This window comes from Python bivittatus, unplaced genomic scaffold, assembly GCF_059951505.1.
Source record: "Python bivittatus isolate LINGU-HERP-01145 unplaced genomic scaffold, Pbiv_v1 ctg000060_np1212, whole genome shotgun sequence".
NCBI classification, from domain to species: Eukaryota; Metazoa; Chordata; class Lepidosauria; order Squamata; family Pythonidae; genus Python; species Python bivittatus.
Genome location: NW_028277044.1, coordinates 10,129,402 through 10,151,102, shown reverse-complemented (window position 1 = coordinate 10,151,102; position 21,701 = coordinate 10,129,402). Strand labels below are relative to the sequence as shown.

At 38.7% G+C, this 21,701-nt stretch overlaps 1 protein-coding gene across 1 annotated transcript in view; it reads right to left on the bottom strand.

The window, feature by feature from the left end:
• NALCN (sodium leak channel, non-selective) overlaps positions 1 to 21,701 on the bottom strand; it is a 205,993-nt gene that overhangs the window by 98,382 nt on the left and 85,910 nt on the right. The window lies entirely within an intron of this gene.

Below are 21,701 nucleotides of genomic sequence, written 5' to 3'. Positions count from 1 at the left end.
TTGGCAACTTTAAGACGGGTGGACTTCAACTTCCAGAATTCCCCAGCCAGCCTTGCTGGCTGGGGAATTCTGGGAGTTTAAGTCTACCCATCTTAAAGTTGCCAAGGTTGAGGAACGCTGATCAAACCTACCTGCTGTACATTCTGAAGGGTAGGACAACATTTTCACAGATTACTTTCCAGATCTGTCTTTATAAACCTGTCCATTGTCTGTCCAGAAGAATCGAAGCATCTCTCTCCCTCTGTTAATCATTATGTCTTCTCTGGATAACTTTAATGTTTTCTTATGAAAACCTATATTCTTGCCTAATTTGTTGCCATTTAAATTTGTGCTGAACAAATTCTTTGTTCAACAATAATTCCTATATATTTTTCAGTTGGCTTTTAATTTTGTTTAGTCAGAAATTTGTTTTTCAAGGAAGGCTATTCTAAAACTATTTCCTAAAAACTTCTAAAAAACTTCTAACTTTAGTTCTAAAACTAAAACTATTAAACAATTATAGTTTAATAAGTAGTGCTCTATGATATCTTACTGTTTCCTGCTGCAGATATATAGAAAAGTATTCAAATTTGTCCTCAGAGCAACGAAGGAATGTTTGATATTAAATCATAAATGTGCCATTCCTTAGCCTTTCAGCAATTATAACATGGTTCTGAGAAACTCAGAATTGGTGTATGTGTGTATGCATAAGCTCTGTATGTACTGTATATGCATATTTATTTAAGTGTCTTTCTGTGTATATATGTGAATGACAAACAAATCCTAGTAAATAGTATGAAACAGCTCCTGACGATAATGTATTGTGGAACGAAAGACCCAAGGCTGCTGATGTGAGTCTTCCTTCCTTATGGATTGTGCTTCTGGGACTTTAAGAGAGCAAAGGACCACACCTGTGCTGTAGGGAGATAAAAGAAACATGCTGCAGGCACAGGGTGTGGGTGTTGGTGGAAGAGAGAAAGTTGGAGACTAGAGCAGTTAGCTGTGTGTGGAGGAGGTGAGACCAAAACAGATGGTGGAGTGACCAAAGAGACTCAGAAGCCACTACAGCTGAGAAGGGAGTGGTAGAGCCTTCTGAGTCTTTCAAAGACAGAGCCAGCTGCAGCCACAAGTAATTGTCTTCTCCCTCCTATGAACTGATAAGGACTGAGAGCCAGAAAAGCAACTCAGTAAAAGGGAGCAATTACCAGGCTACTTCAAACTTCAGCTGCACCTACTGAAGTATAAGGGCTGGAAAGCAGAGGATCATATAGACTAACTGTAAAATAAATGGACATGAAACTCTGGGTAAAAGGAACAGAATTCTCAGTCCTTAATGGTGAGGGATAGGGAAAGAACTGTGGTAATACTGCTTTCTTGTTAGAAAAGGTGGGCAGTTAAAAAATGCTGCATAAAAGGGGAATTTGTAAGTTTGTTAAGTATTGCCCTTTTCTCTTATAACTATACCAATGTCATGTTTTATATATTGTCATATATTCTTAAGCACAGAGAAGTAATTATATACTAGATTGAACACAGAAGTATATATTTTGTATAATAAACCCACACTGTGTAAATAAGAAAAAAGCATTCAGCTTCCTGGTCTGTGGTTTGTACCTCACACATGTTTAAAGTTGTTATCTTCCTTTCAGAGCTTCAAAGTCTAGGCATGTTGCCCTCTTCCAAACAATGTCCTAAACTTCAAAGTAAACTTGGAAACTTTGAATATCTCTTTCCTTATTTTGTTTAGCAGCAATATCTAGTATTCTGGAATAAATGTGAATTACAAAGTGTCCTTATCTAAACTGTGCAAATGAAGCAGGACAAATTACTCCTGTGATGAAAATGCATAAACAATAAAGTTGTAAACCATCTACCATTGTGGGTGTTGTCTAGTAAACTTTCTTATTTAATCAATGCTTATATAGATGACATCAAAGTATTCAAACATCTAATAATCCTACAGTTAACAACCACCTGTTATTAGGAGCTATTTACTCAACTGCATAACTCATAGCAAAGAACAGGAACATTAGCTATCTTCAATGACTTGTGTCTCAGACAGATTTAGACGTTAATTTGTTCCCATATTTGGAGTGAGTACTGTGGGAACTAAGCTTTGGGTTCCACAGAGAAGTGAGTAATACAGTGGTACCTCGGGATACGAACTTAATCCATTCTGTGACTCTGGGCGTATCCCGAGTTGGTCGTAACCCGACGCAAATTTCCCCATAGGGTTCAATGTAAATCCGGTTACTCCGTTCCGCCCTCCGAATTTGGTCACACCCCAAAGCAAATTTTCCCATAAGGTTCAATGTAATTACCGTTAATCCGTTCTGGCGTCCGTGGACCACGCGTCAGGGGCGGGAGAACGGCCGGGCGCAGCACAGTGGGAGAATGGCCGGGCGCGGCGGGAGAACAGCCGGGCGCGGTGTGGTGGGAGAACAGCCGGGCGCGGTGCGGCGGGAGATGGCCGGGCGCGGCGGGAGAACGGCCGGGCATGGCGCGGCGGGAGATGGCCGGGCGCGGCGGGAGAACAGCCGGGCGTGGCGCGGCGGGAGAATGGCTGGGTGCGGCGCGGTGGAAGAACGGCCAGGCGTGGCGCGAGAATGGCCGGGCACCGCGCCGCGGGAAAATGGCCGCGGACCACGTGTCAGGGGCGGAAAAATGGCCACGGACCACGTGTCAGGGTGGAAAAATGGCTGTACCCTGAGGTGGAGTTCACACATCGAGGTAAATTTTTGTGGCCAGAGCTGGTCATAACCCGAAAAGTTCTTTAGTAGAGGCGTTCGTATCCCGAGGTACCACTGTATCAAGTTCTCTGGAGGAGCTGCTGTTTCTATATGTCCTGATGAGAAGACATTGAATAATTCTCTTTCCTGTTCTTCAGAAAACAAAAAAGAAGGGTACTGGATTCAGCAACCCTGGTGGGAGCCTGGGTTGGGGTACCAGTTGCTTATTAAGATTTTTATAAGAACTGGTCAATTTCAGTGATCTTTTCTGTGGGGGACACAGATAAGATTGCTACTGTAAATCATCCTGGTTCAAATATTTGCACTGCCTTTGGCAACTGAAACTCTTCTGGCAAGATCTCTAATGTAGTACTAATCTCATATCTTGTCTCTGTACCTTTATTATTTACAAAAGATACTGCAAACTGTATGTAGTTTAGTACACTGCTTGCAACTGAAATGAAAAGATGGCATTAGTTGAAGCAAACCGCCTACTCTAATCCACTTTCCCAATCCACTATCCCAGAATACATAAACAGTCAGCTCAGCTGATGAGACATTTAGACGCAAGAATGATTAGAGCACTAAGAGACAAGAATAGAGCTGAGAATCAAGAGGAATGGGAGAAAATGCCTAGAGAAATAACATGTCAGTGGCAACTTTACTTAAAGAACACAGCCTTTGTCTAACTCAAGAGGTCATTGTCTTGGTCATGTCACCCTAATTATCTCATCATCCTTACCTCATCAACACGTTATAACCAATTGATCATGCTGTATGTTCAATTGTATGTACATTCTAATTTGCATAATTCTATATAGAGGGCTTGTATCCCCATCTTGTTTCAAGCTTTTGCTTTGGCCACTTCCAGTGCTGTAATAAACAACGTGTGCTTCAGTGAAAGGGTGTATCCGACCCCTGTTGCTAAAGAACTATAGGGAGAACTTTAGGGGGAAATTTCTCCAACCCAACCTGCTATAATCAGCCATCTTCTGCTTTCTAATCTTGCTCTCCAATCCTTTCTACACATTCAGTGATTATCAATGTGACCCAGAACATTTTCTCCTCTTCTTACTCCAGTAGAGTAATTCAAAACAATGGAATATTGGGCCTTAGAAGGGAAAACATTGCTCTGGAAATGGCATAGACTCAAATCAAAATGTTGTTGCTCATAATTACCATCCCCACCACTCCTTTGAACGATTAGATTGCCATACAGATGCCTAATTCTCATTGTATGACTCAGCCTGTGCTGTGCCAGAAGCAGTGTTTGTAACCATAGAAATTTGCTTATACATCTCTACTGTTTGTGCCTCATCCTTTTCTTCTGTGTTTCCTCATAGTAGTTCCTTAAGTCTGTATCTTCCTTTGTGCTCCCATCAGCCTGTACCTTATGCCACCCATACTAATAAAATACTAATAAAATTTGCACTACTCCAAACTGCAGAACATCAAGTGAACTCACAGATCCTACAAATAAAATATAAAATAATAATAAATAAGGATCTAATTGTAACACACACACACACACACACGAATGAACAAATAGGTTGAAAGGGAGGGAAAGGTGTGGTTGGAAGAGGTCCCCAAAAAGAGAGGCCCTCTTCTCTCTTGCCTTTAACTTCTTTGTCTTACTACTTCTTACCGTTTTGCAGTGCTTTACTATGAAAGGTAATAGCAATGATAAGTATGTATGTAAGCCTGCATGTTTAAAATAATTCATTGCACACAAAAACATATTTGAGATGATGGCTGTGTTAGAGTCTTCTTTTTTATCCTCTGAGCTTTTTTGTTTCTAATGTAGGAGGATTTTATTTTATATATCAGAGCATACATGAGACATATCTCAGGACCCTGTTTTTTTCAGACTCATGAAGTCTGGAAAAAACAATCCATAAAGAGGATAGAAATTAGGCTTTAGAGGGAAGGAAATGCTTATGGCTTTTACAAGGACAACCTTTTAGCTTCTGCTTAAAGGAGGAAAGAGAGAAAACTCTGCTGCACAAGGAGAACACTTCTGGCAAATCTTTTTCATTCTTGGGGACATGGCTCATTGCTAGCAGCATTCAATTTAGGATTGCTTCTTAAAAGATACAATCATGTATTGCCTATTATTGCATTTAAGTGCATTATCCTTAGCCCAACTAGCTAAGGAGAGTGGAAGAAACTCTTGCTCAGTCCTATATGTTACTGAAGAATAGGTAAGTATTTTGAGGGACTGAAAATCAATAGTTCACATTTGCATTAGGAAACACGAATCATTGGCCTGGCAAGACAGTTACCAAAATTTGTTATTGGAGCCTCCTGTTTTATCACTTTCAAAAAAAAAAAAAGTTTAATTACTCTAGTATTTTGTAAAAATCAGGACAAACTCTGCATATAAAAACAGAGAATACTTTGAGATAATCAAATGCAACAACAGTAGGAAGAAAATGATTAATTTGTATTAGAAGATTCTGTGAGGTGAGATTCACAGTCTATCTCAAGCAGAACAGCTGCTGTGCAAATAAATAAGCAGAAGATGATAGATACTCGGATCTCCACACCACTGATAAAATCTAAAATGAACAGAAGATGGATCTCTTGCTAGCTGCAACCACTTTCTTTTGAAATATGCAGGACTAACTATTGTTTTAATTACAGTGCTAGGCTAAATGTTTAAAAAGTTACAGAGAGAACAGAGTAATCCATATGGCTTGAAGACAACAACAATCAAAAGCTCCTTATAAGTAAGTTATATATAGTATGTTATGCAGTCCTGATATAATACACCAACAGATCTGAAGAGTTCCTTATAACTGGGGGGGGGGGGGGGGAGAAAAATTTCAATTTTTAAAAAAATCTTGTCCTGATCTTAGCATAAAATAAATAAACAAATTAGAATATCTTGCCCCTGGAGGTGAGATTGGCCCCCTCACTCCCGGCCTTTCGGAAGGATCTGAAGACCTGGCTCTGCCATCTGGCCTGGGGTGGGGAGGGAAGACATCAGGTGTGGGGTTGGGTAGTCCCTTAGGGGCCTGGCATTGCTGCCTTGAACCATTGGCCTCCTGGATTTTTTCCCTTTTATTTTTGTGAATGTGTATTGTTATAGGTTTTAATTGCATATTTATTTATTGTTTTAACGTGAGCCGCCCAGAGTCCCCCATTGGGGGAAGATGGGCGGGGGACAGATTTAATAAATAAATAAATAAATAAATAAATAAATAAATAAATTTCCTTTAATATTTAGAATCATTTCCACAGTAATAGATGGCATGGTGTAATGCTATTTAGATTCAGTCGAATGGGCTAATGCTGTGACATACTTATCATGGAATCTATGTCACTGTAGCATTATTTTTATTTTTAATAATAATTTTATTGAATATTATATTGTACGGATAAAATTAATACAATCTATATAGTATAAAATATATATTAAAAAGAAAAAATATATATTTTTTAAAAAATTAAAAAGTGCAGAAAAAAAGAAAAAAGAAAAAAAGAAACCTTCCCCTGTATCCCCAGCAAGTAAAATCAACATTAACAACCTATCACTATCTCTTAAAGTAAAACCAGAGATCTATTCATCCCATATCTCAACTCATTCTCTATAAACCAATCTCTTAAACCTCATATCTCCATCTTAATCAGCAAAAGTCCATTAAGGGTTATCAGAAATAACAACATAACTATTACAAACTGTATTTACTAAACCCAATTTGAATCCTTCCTTTTATATTTGTATCTCCCTTTCTATTTAAACATATCCCCTTTATTTCCTCTTTTAAAATAAACAAAATCTTTAATTCATTGTCACCCAGTCCTAATCAACAAAACACATTAAACATTACCAAGAATAGCAACCCTTTTATTTTAACCTTGATCAAATAAACCGAGTTTGTATTCTTTCTTCTTTCTCCCAATAATCTGTAGTTCCTTCAGACAGTTCTAATATCTGCTTTCTCATACTCTCTATCTCTTTTCTCAGAATCCTTGGCATCTTTGTCAAGCCCCTTTTGTAATTCCAATATAAAAAAGTTATCCACATCACTGTTCATATTTTCCCTCTTTCTTCTCATGAAATCTTTGACAGTTCCTTTTGTAAATCCAAAGTAGAGAGGTTATCCACATCACTCTTCTGGTTTAGTATTTATATGTCTTTTTAAATTATTAATTCATCATCCAGTTTCATTTGTAAATCCATTATTTCCATCTCTTTCTTATAGGCTATCATTTTTAAATCTACATTCAAATCAATTTCAGTTTTATTCAATGGAGCTTGTTCCTCTTCTGTATCACCTTCTAATTTTTCTGTAATAGCAGATAACTTTATAATTACTTCTTGAGCCCATTCATCTTAGATCTTTCTTAAAGTAGGCATTGATGCATTTATTTCCTTCTAGTGCCCTCTAGTGTCCAAACGTCAAAGTCCTCTTATCAGTTGTTTCCAAATATAAACATAGACATTTTCCCACCTTAAGGATTCTTTCACTTAAATTCAAAGTCTTAAATCAAGTCCATCTGAGCCCTTAATCCATTTAAAACTTTCTAAAATCAACATTAAACATCTTTTTGCTCTATATTCCCAATTTTTTTTTTTTTTTTACAAATCTTTGAACTCATAGTTAGAACTTCTTTTTTAAAGGATTGGAGAAAACTCACCCAGTGATTTCAATAAGACTTGCCAATCTGAAGGTTCTCAATCTTTAAGCAGCAGCAAAAACAAACAAAATTAAATCCAAATTAAAAGGTGAGCCTAGGTTGAACCTAGAGTCTGTACAGTATATATTAGTGGCTATAAACTCAGTAGAATCCTGTGACTCTCAGCTGATTGCAAGTGGACCACAAAAACACAGTTCCTGCTGTCTGCTCACAAAAAAACCCAGCTGACTGGAGTACATGTGGGTAATCTTGAGATCTCTCTTTTCTCTAGAGAGATTTTGGCAATCTGGATTCAGCATTCAGATGCCGTTTTCAGCCGCAACGTTGTCCCTCTATTATAGGGACGTCAGTTTACCATGGCGTTCACCGGAAGTCTCCCACTGTAACATATTTTAGAGTCCATAGATTAAGTCTAGAAAAACACACAATTATTTGGATACAGTTGACCTATCCACAAAATTCCATAATCTGTGAGTTGCTGCAATATTTTAGTTCTGTAGCCTCTCATCAGCATTCTGACTGGAAAGGGAGTGAATATACAGCAATCCACTATTTCCTCTGCTGAGAAGCCAACTATCTCTGATTCTTCCTTCACCAATTCACCATCCTTTGGTGGCAATTATTATATTAGCCACCAAAGCACATTAACCAATTACCAAGAAACTGGTAATCTCCCAAGTATTTCCTGCTTGTGGTCATCAAGAGGGGCCACTGAATGACCAGGAAGCCACTATCAGTACAGCAGAAGGAAGCAGGAGATTTTGGCTTCAGGCTATTGACTGGTTTTGGCATAAATAACAAGAGCAACTGTCAATCAGATTACCAAAGAAGCCAGGGAAGAATTGTTATAATCTTTGTTTGTTTTTTGAGTGCTCCAGTTAGGAAGATAAGAACAGGAGCAATTTCTACCACTCAACTACAAAAACCACTGGAACCCCTAAAGCATATAAAACCTTGGCATGGGAATTGCTGCCAAACAGATCTGGAAGGAAAGTGAAAGTTTTAGAAATTCTGATTCTGTTAATAGAAATTCTGATTCTGATCAAAAGTTCAAAATTGATATAGAAAGCATTAACTATGAATTGCAAAACAAAAATTTAGAAGCTAATTGTAATCTCCATTAAATACTACATGCCAGTGCATTGCTCTCTTTAGGAAATGCTGTTTCCAGCAAACTTTTAAAATCCCTCTTATATTTTACAATAGATGAATGGGGCTCAGGAATCATCATAGAAGTCATAGAAAGCAGGGGATGTTATAGCATGAAGGCCAGAAATGGCAGACCAGAAGACAATGATTTCATCACAGACACTCGTCTTTCTATCATGGTAATCCTGATTGCTGTTCTGCAGTTCCTTTGGGTCTGAATATCTTGCTTGTGAATGGCAGGTCATTTAAAATGAAGATACATTTACAATCAATAACCTTATTCTTGATTAACACTTTGATATTACTTGCATAATGGAGATATGGCTACAAGGATGGTGATGAAATGAGACTCTCAATTATGTCACCTAAACAATTACATAAGTATTTGACGAGTGAGGGGGGAGGAGAGTTTTGATCTATAAGGATTTCATCCTCTTTGGTTAAATGACAGATTTGTATGCTTGTAACTGGTGTTTAGAATGCCTCCTAAAATATGACAGGGATTCTCTTGGTGTACCAATTTAATGAATAGCTGATCTCAGAAATGGCATTAAAACTCCACAGTTACTGCTTCTAGATCCATACCCTATCTTGTGTAGTGTAATTCAGGATTTCATAGTCATGATTTTCATGAGCCTTTCTCAAATAATATTGGTCCTAATAGTTATGGCAGGTCTTTACTTGGATCTAGTGTTTAGTTGGGGATTAGAAGATAATCATTGGTGTGTAGATGAGATGGAGCCAGAAATGTTTAATTGGTTATGAACAAATATTTATCCAATCATCTCATTGTTTGGCTCTTCACAATCTGGGCAGGAAAGCTATACCAATTTAAATGATTTTACTAAAAAAATCTGATTAATCTTCACCTAGCAGGTGACTTTGTCTGCTGGCACAATCCATCACAAATGTCATTGAGCAGATCTGTAGGATGGATTTAGTTCCTTGGTTTCTGAGGAGTTGCAGATGATGAAGCACTTAGGTTAATGTGCAGAGGTCAAATGTCTTGTTGCAAGCTTGAGAACAGATAAAGGTCCATCTTCTGATTTATTCAAGTGATGAAAGCATCAGGTATATGCTACAATACTATGCAATCATTGTTGGGTTCACAGGATTTCTGCTGATCTACTCTTAGAATCCTCTTCCCAAAAACTCATTGTGATCAATCTGCAATCCACTACAAATTAGAAAAATCTCTCTAAAAGAAATAGAGATATGGCCTTTATCTAAGGAACCTAGATTTTTTTGAATCTATATAGATACCATTCAATGTTTAAACTTCTGTTCCTGGCCAAAATGTTAGAAGGAGTAGCAGCCCCCTCCCCCCTGGTATAAAGGTATCTACTAAAGTTAACTTCAGAGGATTTTATAAACAATTATATTAACCAAAGATACTTTTCATGCTATAGACTAAAATTATTCCATGAGAAAACTCTGTTGTACATTTTTTTCAAAAATACTTAACTACAAATTTCAATTAGAGAGTCTAATCTTGTGTAAGAATTTTGAGGGGTAGTGCATGATGACTAGAAATTTGCCACTAACTAAACAAATCCTGTTCTTAACATTTTAAACGTCTTTATTTTTAATTTCACCCAAGATACTTTCCTCTTCCTAACAAATGTTAGAAGTAGCAAAATTATCTCATATTCAACACCAAGAAAAACTTATGGCACCTTAAAGGCTAACACATTTATTGTTAGTTATTAAGGTGCTACGTTGTTAGCAGATTGTCTCTGCAAAAGGACTGAACCTAAGCAAATTCTAACTTCCTTCAGAAGCAAAACAAGCTGAACAGAACCAAAGCAAACAGAAATTGTTTCAAGTCCAGAGCCTAGGACAGGCTTGGTAAGAAGGAAATCAGCCTATTACACATTTAAACAGACTGTTATGTATGCAAGTAGCCAGGCACGGACTTCAGCAGTTCCAGCTAGTTGCTGAACAACCGCTCGGGATGGAGTTACTGCATGTTGGTAGAAATAGCATTCAATCTAGCAGCCATCATACTTTCCCTTTAAACAAAGTAATAAGGAGCTGACTAGAATGCAAGGGTATATAGGTTAGATTTCAATAAAATCATAGTAATCTAAATGCACTTAACTGTACTAAATTGAGGCAAAACAATTACGGTTGGATAGATATGCCACGGAAACCCCTTTTCTTCCCTAATGTAATTCCAGCTAAAATGTGCCTGCAATCCCTGACTAAGGATAAGGAAGCTTCTATGAGAGGAAAGAACTTGTGAAACATCACTGCCACCTAAAGCTCAAGTTTAGGCTGTCTAGGGACATTTTTCTCTTCCTTTACACGCCTCAGTGTACTGGATCAGCTGTGTACTCCAACCATGCCCCATCAAATTCTGTGCTCCGACACTGTTTAGAGACCTAGGTGCCAAGTCGGTGGAGCTGTCTGGTAGCCATGGATGACTAATTCTTAAGAGAGACTATAAATCAGGAAAACTACCTTATCTCTTGGGAGTAAAATATCTAAATCCTCAGAATGAAGAAACTGGAGAGGGAACAGACACACACAGAGAGAAAACTGATTTCTTTCTACCACTTCTTCTCCTGTCACCTGCAAGTGAGGAAAGGGAATTGGTAGAGAGAAGCTGGATGTGCATCTGGATTTTAGTATGAAAGTTTTTAGAGAGTAGAACGATTGGGAGATAATATTTTTCCAATAATCCAAGCACTTCTGAGTTTGAAACTCAGATCGTCTTCACACCACCTCCTTTTTAGCTTCAAGTAGCAATTCTGATCAGTAATTTGAGGTTGCTATGGTGTCACTTTAAATAACTCATTCTTTTCTATAGAAAATTCTTAGTATTGTCCTGAAATAAAAACAGGCCCACATATAAAAGATTATTATTTCAAAGAAATCAAGGCAATTTAGTTACCTCCTCCAATGTGAGGATTCAAAGCAATAATGTACTGTATGTAGGGGACAGGAGGGTTTCTGAAGAAGGATGCATAATGATTCCCCAAATCAGACTGTTTCACAGAATGCAGTTTATGTAAACTTAAAGTAATCAAAATCAGTTTTATTCAGCTGCAAGTAAATGGAAGGATTACCTACTCTGCTGAGATGGTGGAGGCTCGCTGCAGGGAAATAATTATTTTTCCAATTGTTAAAAACTTCAAAGGCCACATGATATACAGTACATGTTTTAAAAGGACCATGCGTTAAAGAATTTCAACATTTATTATTTAGGGCAATAATGTGCCATTTGCACTGATCAGTATACTTGATCGCTCTGCATTTGAAAATTAGCCCACCTATGAAATATGAATAGAGCTGTGAGGACAAGACGGGAGAGTTCTGCAGTGGTTTCAGACAATAATCAGAGCAAATACAATTGTTAATGTGTTTATGCTGGTCTATGACCATAATAAAGATTTGATTTCAGATTGTTAATGTGTTTCTGAATGAAATAACAAAACATTGTGTTAAAAATAATACAGTAGACTGGCTTGGAATTTCCTTTATTTGCAAATTGTGGGAGGTTTTTTTTTTTTTTTTTGAGAGCACTTAAAAGGCTGAAGTTGTGATCCTTTTGACAACCACTGAACTCTGTAGGAATATTCTATGGCTTGCATTGATAATTGATAATTGATAATTGATAATTGATAATTGATAATGAAGCTCAAGCTCAGATACTTTGGTCACCTAATGTGAAGAGAGGACTCTTTGGAAAAGTCCCTGATGCTGGGAAAGATTGAAGGCAAAAGGAGAAGAGGATGGCAGAGGATGAGATGGTTAGATAGCATCACTGAAGCAATGAGCATGAAACTGAGCAAACTCAGGGAGGCAGTGAAGGACAGGAAGGCCTGGCGCAATATGGTTCATGGGGTCACGAAGAGTCGGACATGACTTAACGACTGAACAACATGGCTTGCATAGATTAAAGCTTGAATGTATGAATGTTCTTGTCTACAAGGAGTTGTACTTGAAATAACAAACAGTATAAATGCTGATAAACAATATAATTCAATATCATAGGTTATTATTACAACCACTGTTTTATGGAACTGTTCTTTTTGTTTAAAGTTTCAGTCTCATGGGAGACAAAATCGTATGTCAATAGGTTTTCCCTTTTGCTGGGAGCACTGACCAAAAATGAGGAAGCTTTGGGTGGTGCGTATCCAAGATGATTTCTGTTTTGTACACAGAATACCACCCCCACCTGCCCCCATCAGAGAAGCATGATCTGTAGAACTTTCCTTCATTGTAGTGGGAGCTCCTCTGCAAGCTAAACATGTCTTTTACAAGGTAGTCCTCATTTAGCAACAGCAATTGGAACTGGTAACCTGGTCATTAAGTGAGGTGGTCACTAAATGAAAATCATGTGACAATTATCGTGTTTATGATTTTACTTCAGCTTTCCTTTGCTTTACAGTGTCAGAAGGATATGACCCCAAACAGCTCAGTGAGCCAAATGGCATGGAAAGTTTCTGGAATTCGACTCACAAGGAAGCCAGGTAAAAGGGCAAATCTCCCTTTTTCTCCACTCCCTCACCCTTTGGAATGCTCACTCTGGCGCTGGGATAATTAGCAAGAAGAGAATTAATGTTTGTATTTACATTCATTGGAGAGGAAGGGATTATAAGAGAGTAAGCAGGCACACAATGGGGAATACACATTGAAAGGAATGCGCTAGTTCTGGCTGTTTGCCTAAGGCTCTCTTGGCTGCAAGCCAGGAGCTGGTTAGGAGGCAAACAAAAGCCTTCAGTGTGAAACTGATTAGGTTCTTGTCAGTGTCAGGAAGCAGAACCAGCTGGCTGGAGGGTTCTAATCAACTAATTAATGTCACAGAGCTGAGCTTGTTAACTTGCAGTTAGCACTTTCTAGGGATGTGCTGTGTTGCAGAGAAAAGCAGCTCAGGAAGAGATAGCTTGCTCTCTGCTCTGCAGGGGGGTTCGGGGGGGGGGAGAAAAAACCCAAGTCAGGCACAGGACAATGCCTACTAACTGACTGTAATGGCGAACACGTGACTGAGAGAGGCTGCAAAGGTTGTAAAAGTGGGGATTGGTCGCAGTTACTTTTTCATTACTGTTGTAACTGTGAACAGTCATTTAGCAGTTGCTAAATGAGGACTACCTGTACATGTTACAGTTCATTAAAAGCTAGCTACTAGAATATAGGATCAGAACCAGTTTTATCAATTGGAGCTGGGCCAAGATCCTCCTGACCACAACCTACATATGCCCATCAAGCAGTAGGTGTGATTCAGGAGGACCCGCAAGTCATGGATCTGCTCTCTCAGTACTTCCCCCTTAAGTGTCAACTCTGGGTAGACCAAAAATAGCAATGGGTCAGTAATAATTCCAGTAGGTCAAATATAATTCCATCTTACTAGGATTGAACTTCAGCTTCCTTCATCCCATCCTGCATACCCTGACAAGGCCACCACAGCATCACTAGCATCACTCAGGAAGTCACTAAACCAATGAAGAGCAGTGCTTCTAACCCCAACTCTTGTACATGGTCCAGAAGGATACCATGGTCAGTGGTACTAAAGACCACTGAGAAGTCTAATAGGACTGGAAGGGATGCACTCCCCCATCCAGGTCCTGGCAAAGGTCAACCACCAATGTGAACAGTGTGTCAGTCCCATGCCAAGGTCTGAAACCACACTGGAAAGGTCAGAAAATTTGCTTCCTCTACAGTGGTCTGTAGTTGGTTCCCTACAACTATCTCAGCAATATTTCCCCAAAACAGAAACTAGAGACAGCTTGGTAGTTGTTCAATATGGCCAGATCTAGAGAAGGCATGTTGATGATGTTGGTAGGATTGCAAGAGTGTATGTAGCCAGAGTTTAATCCTTGTTCTGTAGATAAGGCTTCCAGAGTGCTGGAAATAGGAGAGGTCAGAACAAGCTGTCAGACTTCACAGTGGGTTTGGCGCTATATCTCAGCTCTTCAGATACTTGTTCAGAAAATTCAGACATGACTTTGCTAGATTAGACTCTTTCTTGCAAATAAGAATGGAGTCACATATGCACACATAATTTGCTCTGTACAGTGCAAAGGACTGAAAGTCTGTACTCTACGTTTTTTTCTTCCTACTTCTGAGTTAGTGAATATTTGGTAGTTTGCTTTGTGGTTTAGTGGCACAGTTATGCTTACATAAATGTCCTATCTAGCCTGAGAACCACTGGTTGCTACCTTGCCAAATTTAGTTTTTACATTTTAGAGCTGTGAAAATCATGTAACTCACAAATATGAAAGGCCAGGGAGAATTACTATATACTAAATATTTTTTTTTCTAAAAAATCTGGGGATGAAAAAGAATCGCCACATCTTTCCTATGCAAGCAATAATTTCATCTTTTTAAATGTATATCCATTACTGTGAGTTAAGCAGACCATTTAAATATGTTCAGAGAAAGCAAAAACAGTAAAGAGCATGAAAGCAGTTATGCAGTGAATAAATTGTGCATCGCCTTGAGCACCTGATAAGCAGAGAACATAATTTATAGTTTTAATAAATAAATAAAGCTTATTTATTCATAGGGTTATAGGCTGCTCAGAGCTGGTTGCCTGGAGTGGACTATAAGCCCTGTAAAAATACATACATACATAATACATACTAATTGGAACAAACATTCTTAATTTTAGAATTCTTTTCAACCCTGAGATAATCTACTGGTTTACCTGGCAGCCATTTGTAGTTTTAAACTATTTTTGAGTCATGCTGGATTTTAGGAGAATTCAGCAGTACCATTACGATTAAATGTTAATTTCTTCTACAAAGCTTGATCTGTAGGTTAACTATGTCCAATATTTCAAATCTCATCAAGCTGCAAACAGGCGTTTCAATCACAGTGTAGGGTCCCCTAGACTTTTAACGCAATTATAGCAATCAAAGCGTGCTGCTGACAAAAATGGTTGCATTTGTTAGACACCACGGATGATGGGTTTGGATGAAATGGAAAGCTACACAGAGAAAAACTAGAATGCTGTTTTCAAAGAGAGGGAACAAGGGAGGGAGATATGGGGACATATGCTATATCAGTTCTTTAAACATCTCTCAAAATTCTTGTAGCTGTTTTGCCCAAACAGACTGCTACATACCTCAGATTTCATTTTATATGAAATTTGGTGTCAGTTCTGAACAAGAATGGTAATCAAGATGCAGTAAATGAAAATGAAAACCTTAGTACAGATATGTAGTGCATGTCTGTTACATCCATTGTTTCTGGCTTAAGAAAATTATCCTGAACAGCTATGAGAGAGCATTACAACAAAATCACAAGGTTAACTAAGGGTGGCTAACTAAAGATGGCTACCACCAAGTAAAAGATACTTAGGTTGCAACTCTGTCTGTCCGTCCATCCATGCATCCATCCACACCCCCTCCCCCTTGGAACAAGACCCACCAAACTCACTGGGCTTACGTTTGGTAGACTTATATAAGTCTGTTCTGTCAGTTCTACCCAAGAACAACAGTGTTGTAAAAGGAACAATGTACAGATTCATCCATCCTTCAGGGAGAAATGGAAAAAATATGTTTAGTATGCTGTCTCTATATATAGGAAGATGAAGCTTGTGTTTTTTTAATGCAGATGTCTGCAGTTTCCATTTTTTCCAACACCTGTAAAGTGGACTGTAGACTTGCTTTGGTCAGACCCAGTCATACCATTAAGGAGACTGAGGAAACTACCTTCAGCAACAGCAGGAACTGCTTCTGGCTGTTCCTCAGAAGCGCCTCAGCATAACAGCAAACTGGATATCCACAGTGGATTGAATAAACAGAATAAACAGGTGTCAGGCTATGCCACAATTGTTGGAACAAACTAAATTGAAGTAAGTTGCTCCAAATTATTTCTCTGGAGCAGTTCCTTTTTTTAAAATAAACACACATAAGCAAGTAAACATCCGTTTAATCTAGCTTTATGTAATGGCATAGATATTGCAAGAACCTGCAGTCAGATGAAGCTCAATTAATCTGAACAATATTATTTGTTGTGAAAGAAATTTCACAAGTCCACTGTCATGAAAGTTTGCAACTCAATACATAAGGGGCCAAAACTGGCAAGCATAAAATTCCTCTTAACCTTCTGTGCTCAAAATCTGGATTATGCATTATTCTTATATGATTTGTTGGAGAGATAGCTGGCGAGGTTTTGAAAGGCCTGTCAGTAACCCAGGTAACAAATTATATTGCTGGTTATTACAAGAGAAAATAATCTTGGGTAGACACCTGCTAGACACCTTTCGGTGTAACTTTTCACACTAAGCACGTTCTATACATGTTATCAAAAATACATTTGGCAACAGAAACAAAAAGAAGAAACAGTAGTGTAATACTGAGTTTTCCCTTCCCTTTACCAAGAGTAGAAATAACAACAACAGCTAATCGTATAAGATAAAAAGAATACATTATTTCCAACAGAGCCAGAGAAAGAAATCCTTTGAAACCTGGAGTTTAAATTAACTATTTTCCTGAGACACACAACTGCAGTTTGACAGCAGCAGCAATTTATGGTACTTATACGGTGTTCCAGCGATAATAGCAAAAGCAAATAACGTTTCCATATGAGTTACTTGACAGTTTGTGTGTGTATGTATCTATATATCTATACCTATACAGAGATCTATGTGTTGATATCTATATCTCGGTATGAATGATATGTTCTTAATAAAGGACAATCTTTAACCGGGTTCAGTTCCTGAGAATGAAATATGCCACCCCTATCCTTGGCATCTGAACTACAGGGCATGTAAGACTTCTTTAGGTATGTGTCTTCTTTAGAACAAAACAGCCCCTTGTGGAATGCTTCCTTTGGATGTTCCAAGTGAGCTGTGTTCCTGGAGCGTTCTGTATCCAGAAGAGCAACACTCGAGTCCTTTCTAACATTCTAGCCAGAGAATGAGCTCCCTTGTTTTTCATCAAAAGAACCGATAGCAAACAATCCATGCTGAAAACCACCCATTTACAGAAAATTCATCTCTCTCTCTCTTTCTCTCTCCAACATTCTGACATTTTCTCTTTGTCATGTAGGGGTGTTAACTGATGGGAATGTGAAGCCGAGGGTGTGTATTTTTTTTAAAAAGAACAGGCTAATCTTCCACATTTATTTCAATTACACAATACCAGGCAGGGCAGGGCAACCTCCTGAAGGTCAAACTGAACAATGAATGCCAGTTCATGCACGGACACATTTTTCTTCTTTTTATACTGTTAATGTAGGTTGCCTAAGCCTTGTAACAGTCAGATTTAGCATGGTTTATTTGGGAGGGGTGGGGGCGGGGGCAGGAGGAGAGAGACGGGCACTGTCTGGCTGCCCCAAACCAAAGAGAGCGCAGTTTCTGCTTGTTGGAATGAAAACAAGCAAAAGAATGGCAGGTAAATACTATGCCAGGAAACCTCACCAGCCCTCCTTCCTGCCTGCTTGAGCATATCTTAGTATACTCAGCAACCCAGAACAAAAAAGAGCATGTGCCTTTGCTCAGCAAAAATGTTAGAAAGGCTCTTTTTACACTCAAAGCAGCAAAGGGACAGAAGAACTGTAGACGAACACATCACCACCTTTCCTCAGCATAGCATCTTTGCATTTTAAACCATGCTGTCAAGTCTACACAAATGGGACGTGAGAAAGTAATGAATGCCAAAAAGTCAATAAGGCAAATGCAACCTTGTTAGTCTAGCTTTTTCAAATGCATTCAAAATCAAAAGTATCAGAAATGCTAGTGTACAACCAGCCAGTTGAACCAATACAGAGAACTTCTGAAAAAAAACAGAAACAACCCAGACGCTGCAGCATTGGCTTTCTGAGCTGGGTCCAAGTATGTGGGGAGTATGTTTTGTCAGCAAGACAAAAGAGAATTCTATGCATTCTCTTTTGTCTTGCTGAACATGAAGGTTTCAGAATGCCTTTGAAGATGAAGATTTACTTGAATGCACCAAGTGTACGTGCAGACCCTTGAACTCATATGCCAGTCATATTAGTACTTGAAACTCCAGATAGGATCTCTTTGTTTTTACATTCAGCATCATGGCATGACCAACATTTTTTAAAGCATAACAGTGCATGTTCATGTTCATGTATGCACCCCCCCTTTTTTTGTGCCTTTGAGTCAGTGTTGACTCCTGGCGACTACCTGGACTAGTCCCTGCAGTTTTCTTGGCAAGATGTTTTTCAGAAGTGGCTCAGCATTTGTCAGATTTAGCCCAAAGAACTCCAAGAGACGATGCAAATTCAGTTCTACTGTGTTTATAAGCTACAACCTCTAGACAGAAAATCTCCCCAGACTGAAACCTAGCTCCCAAGTCAGCCAGCCAGCCACAACACCGTGAATTCTTCAGGGAGGTGCCAGCCTCATCCTCTTGAACTTCCCACGCTCCTTCGGTGAACTAAGAACACGCTTATCTCCCTGAGCCTGGCCTTCATAATTCCATTCCATCACAGCATTGCCTCCTTCCTAGGGCTGAGAGTGAGTGACTGGCCCAAGGTCACCCAGCTGGCTTTGTGCCTAAGGCAGGACTAGAACACAATCTTCTGGTTTCTAGCCTGATGCCTTAACCCCTACACCAAACTGGCTCCCTTTTGTATTACCAGCATCTGGCTATATACATAAACCCAGTCATATGAAAAGTGGTATTTCACTTTCTGGCAGCCAGACGATGGTGTGATGATGCTAAATAGGGCTAAGACTGGAGAACTATGGAGGGGATGGTGTATGAATCTCACTGCAACTGAGAAAGGGACTCACTTAGGTACTGCCTAATAAGTCAAAGAGACCACCAAGTGAGCCATATAGAGTCTCATCTGGTGAGTCTCACTTGGGTGAAGAAAGCCAGGGAATCATCCCAGCATGACTCAGGTGAGTCAGTGCCTGGCTTATGGCCCAGGTGACTTAGAGTATAGTCGGGAATATGCTGCTGGACAACCACTGCCAGGTCTGGCCACAGCTTGGCTCTGGTTGCTCAAAACTGAACGGGTAAATCCTCTCACCTTTTCCTGGCCTGTTCAGATGGAAAAGGAGTGTTTCTGCACTGCTGCCTGAGCCAACAGGCCACCCCTCTTTGCCCCAGCAAGGCACTAAGCACGCTGATCCAAGCCAAAGTTGAAATGCTTGGGCTCTTCCAGGAAAATTCTATGCCATGTGTGAATGATATAGTTATGGATACAAGCTCCTCATTCCAGCTACATTTTCTATTACATTTTCTATTATGGAGTTCTCAGGCCAAATAGACACTGCATTTATTATTTGGACAGGGTTTCCCCCCTACTGATTTCGCTTGAACATCCAATGCAGAACAAAATCAAGCATTATCAAAGCTATTTCCTGGAAGACATGTACCTGGTAATTTGATTACTGCAGTTCTGCTGCGTTTGTGCTTTGAAGTGCCATGGTTCAATTAAGCATCTTTTCCTACCCCTTTTGTGAAGCAAGGCATACCTTTCTTTTCAGAAATGAAGTTCTCTTCATGTAGATGATGTATGCCTTGGATTGATGTTTTTTATAAGAGTTGGCTAAAGAAACCATATAAAAGCAAATATAAAATTCTCGGCATGCATTAGTCATGATTTAAGATTAGCCTATACTAATTTTCTACAGCCTCTTCATATCAATTTGAGGCCATTACAGAGGCATCTAATCTGCAGATGTTTTGAAGTCACCTAAAACGTTGGAGCCAGAGAAGGACTAATGAAAACATTAACAGCAATTTCTCTTCCCTTCTGCCATTCACTGCAATGTATCCCAAGTGTAGATTCTGCATATGACATTGATTGTACAAATGGGTGTATAATCTGGAACTTATTTTAACACTGTTCTGATGTAATGTGCATCACTGCATGGCTGAATTCCTTATACTGCTCCCAACCCAGCATCCCTCAAGGGAATCTGCCATTTTAACCCAAGTTGGGTCTATCCTTTTAATTCTGAACACTGCTCTGAAGTAGAGGTGCAACAGAAATCGGTCATGGAGTTATTTTACATGAGAATGCCATAATCTGTCAAATCTGTATAAGTTAGCACACATTTGGGAAAGGTATGTAAAAACATAATAGAACTGGCTGCACTAAAAAATGTGATAAACTGCTTTTACCATATATTAGGAGACGTTGCAAATACTTTTCTCCAACAATCTAAAAGATAACTCTATACACGTGGACATCACCAAATGGGTATCAGTATAAAACTGACTATATATTTTGCAATAAAAGCTGGAGGAACTCCATTTACTCAACAAAATAAAATCTGGTAATGACTGAGGCATACACCATGAACTTCTTGTTAAGCTCTAACTTAAGAAAGAAGAAAGCAAACAATATTGCAAGAATTCAAATAAGGAGTTCCTGGCAGACAGGATTGGCAAGTGAAGAAGTAAAACTACACGAGACATCCTTTATTGGGTCATAAAACGTTGGAAGTGACTGAACAACAAAACAGAGAATATAGTATAGAAAACAGGATCTATTAGGAAGGTAGTTTCATAGAAAACAGGGTGTTGGGCTAGATATACAAGTTGTGAAGAAAAACAATTTATTTTTGTAAATCTAAATATAAAAAAGTAGGGGAAAAGGAACATTTTAAAAATAAAACCATTTATTTTATAATTTAATGGAATAATAAATGAGTAGGTATAGCACTAACATGGACCAACTGAAGCTAACTCAGATATCTGTGTCCAAAGATTATTGCTGGAGTGAGCAGCAGCTTCGTCTATGAAAACAAAATATTTTATTACCATCCTAGATCAGACCAATGATACCAAGGGCCCACTGGCATAGGTGAGGAACTACAAGAAGCTACTAAATGCACATGCAAAAATGTGTTTTCTAATAGAACACCCATGAATTTGACATGATCACAGCTGAATTTATGTTGAATTTTTGGACATTCTTATTGTTCATTTAGACCAGTACTCAAGCTTCCATTCGCTTTTAAATAGACCTAAGTCTCCACAATTCACATGCTGTAAGAAATACATTAGAATTGAGGTAGTATAAGAGAATTGCACATGACATGTTCCAGATGAAGAGAAAAACTCACAGTGCTTGCCCAAGGACCTACATGATTACACATATCTCAAGTTCTAGTCCCCAGACATAGATGCCTGATGATTTTCTTCTGTTTTCTTCTTTATATTTTTTTCTTTCATATATTCCACTGTGGTAAGATACTTCTAAAATGGACATCTTATTCATACGTTGCATAGTGGTACTAAAATCTTTGATATCCTTCATACT